This window comes from Lepus europaeus, chromosome X (assembly GCF_033115175.1).
Source record: "Lepus europaeus isolate LE1 chromosome X, mLepTim1.pri, whole genome shotgun sequence".
Lineage (NCBI taxonomy): Eukaryota > Metazoa > Chordata > Mammalia > Lagomorpha > Leporidae > Lepus > Lepus europaeus.
Genome location: NC_084850.1, coordinates 57756409 through 57759496, shown reverse-complemented (window position 1 = coordinate 57759496; position 3088 = coordinate 57756409). Strand labels below are relative to the sequence as shown.

At 33.1% G+C, this 3088-nt stretch overlaps 1 pseudogene; it reads left to right on the top strand.

Annotated features, from left to right (window-relative positions):
* The first annotated feature begins 2413 nt into the window (after positions 1-2413).
* On the top strand, positions 2414-2516 carry LOC133753945 (U2 spliceosomal RNA; annotated as a pseudogene).
* Positions 2517-3088: the final 572 nt, after the last annotated feature.

Below are 3088 nucleotides of genomic sequence, written 5' to 3'. Positions count from 1 at the left end.
CAACAGGAAGAAGACCTTTCTCTCTGTCTCTCCCTCTCACTGTTTGTAACTCTACCCCTCAAATAAATAAAAACTTTAAAAAATAAATATATCTATGAAATATGAAATCTGTTATCGTTATGTTAATAAAAATTTTAAAAGTGGAGACAACAAATTCATAATGTGGAAAGTTAAATATATTACTGTTTGATTATTCAGATTTTCTCTCCTCTAACTCTTTACAAACAATGCTCCTTTCCCCCATCCTCAAATGACAGGAAACTTTGCCAAATAGAGCTTTAGGCTTTATCAATGGGGAATCAGGAGCAGAGGACAATAAATGGAGAATTATAGCTACTAATTAGGGCTGAAGGCAAGAAAAGATTTTCATAGTGTGAGAAAGTTGAAAGGTAGTAAGTGAAAGAGTAGCTGAGATGTGAGAGAAGAATATAGGAAGGGGAAAAACAAAATTTTAAGATGTATTTCTAAAGACTACATTTGCCCATCATAAGATTAGGAGATATAACTAAAGAGGTGAATGATTTTAAAGTCACTCTTGGTTGAATGAACTGTGTTCCATATGTCCTAAATATCATTTGATGTGCCACATGGATCTTTGTCTTCAAATGGATTGTAGTAAGATATTTTCAACTCTGGCATATTTCTTCCTGATTTAACATAATAACTTCATAGCATGGAAGAAACTTCATCAGCCAGAATGCCATTATAAATACTGTTGCAATATAATGAAATATTTTATATTAAATATGACTAATTAGAAGTCCAATGTGAGAATATGGGAGTAATATTTAGAAAGGGGTAAAAAACAAACTCAGATGTATACATTGAAATAGCTTAATAATAATAACAGGCTACCGTCCTGTGTTGCCAAGGTTATGGAAGCCTTTTGAGTTCGCCAACTCTGATCTTATTTAGCCAAGATCATAGTCAAAGTGGAAGTTCTCTCCTCCCTTCAGTTCTTTCTGCTGGGATCTCATTTAGGTAATTTTTTTCCAGAGTGTCTTGGCTTTCCATGCCTGAAATACTCTCATGGGCTTTTTAGCTGACTCTGAATGCCTTAACGGCTGATTCTGAGGCCAGAGTGCTGCCTAGGATGTCTGCCATTCTGAGTCTGCTATGTATCCCACTTTCCATGTTGGATTGTTCTCTCCTTTTTAACTCTATCAGTTAGTATGAGCAGACACTAGTCTTGTTTATGTGATCCCTTTGACTCTTAATCCTATCATTATGATCAATTATGAACTGAAACTAATCACTTTGACTATTGAGATGGCATTGGTACATACCACCTTGAAGTAGATAAAGGTCTTTATGTGTTCAGTACAAATGCCATTTTTTCCAAATGTCCAATTGTTTTGAACTTAAAATTGGTTGAATACACAGATACAAAGTCCATGGTGACAGAGGGTCAAACATAGATGAACATTAACATTCATATCTTCCACAAATTCTCAAGGAGTTTACAAACACCCAAAAATGTTCAGAATCACTGCAAAAGAAAAAGGAATGTGTATACATGTATATATTTAAATGCAGATAAGTAAATTCCTGGGATCAACTAATATTCATACATCATAGAATATTTGAACAAATCTACCAAATATGGATCAGTGATCAAAATATTATCAACAAAGAAAATCTCAGGACCAGATGTTTTCACTGATAAATTCTACCAAAAATTTAAAGGAATGCTAGTATCAACTCTCTCAAACTTTCACAAAAATTAGATGTGAAAATACATCCCAACACATTATATGAGAGCCAGACCAAACACTGCATGAAATCTGCAGAAAAATAAACCTGATGACTATAGATGTGAATATCCTCAACAAAATACTATAAAACTTAATCTAATAGCATATTAAAATGATAATGTTCCATTAGCCAGTAGAATTTACACAGGAATGCCAGGATGGTTCAACATATGATAATCAAAGGAATACAAAATATTTATAGAATGCTGGAAAAACTGTTTAAATTGATACATAAAAAGCATTTGACAGAATTTAGCACTCCTATGATAACTCCAGAAAAATAGAAAAAGTAGGGAACATTCTTATACTAATTTAAAAATCAAATACCAAATAATATAGTTATGTACAAAAACTTTCTTGAGGAAAACTAAGACACATATGACATCTACATGAAGTAGGCTTTAAGAAATGAAAAGACTCTAGAATATTGCTGAACAGGAAGTCTTAACATTATTAAAATTTGAGTTATACATGCAGAAGCAGAAATTAGAATGGTGGTTATAAGAACTAGGGAGCCAACACAAAGGGAATTTATTGTTCAGTGGATATAAACTTTCAATTTTAGAAAGTAAAATAGTTCTGGAGATCTCTTGCACAACAATGTGCATAAACTTAACACTACTATACTCTATACTTAAGTTTGATTAAAATTGTAATCCATCACTTCCCGGCCTTTTGGCTAAGATCAATTTTAGTATCTGTTCTTATCAGTTTAAAATGGTAATCCTAATGTATTTTTATCACAAGTTTCAATTACCTTTAAATTTATCAGGTTACTATTTCAATAAAATACTAACATTTTAAAGAGACCGAAATATTAATTATACTGTATATATGGAAATAAGCAAAGATATCCAAGAAAAAATTTTAAAAGGAACAATATAAGTTTGGTAGGGGGGGAAGGACAGTTGGAGGGTTACTAGACCTACCAAGAAATAAAATAAATAAATAAATGTTCAGTAATTAAACTAAGATAGTATTCTAGTATTAATAGAAAATAAGATTCACAAAACAGATTAGCAGTGTGTGTGTGTGTGTGTACACTACAGATATAGAGAGAGGGAGAGACAGGGGAGGGAGAAGGAAAGAGAGAGATTGAAAGACAGTGAGAGAGCGAATGGGGCTATTGTCATTTGGATGTAATTTGTCCCCCAAGGTTTCAGGGTTGGAGGCTTGGTCCTCAATGTGGTGATATTAAGAGGTGGGGCCTAACATGCAGAAGTCTGAAACTCGAACCCTATCTTACACCATACACAAAAATCCACTCAAAATGGAACCAAGACCTCCACCTATGACCCAATACTACCAAATTACTAGAGAACATTGGGGAAACT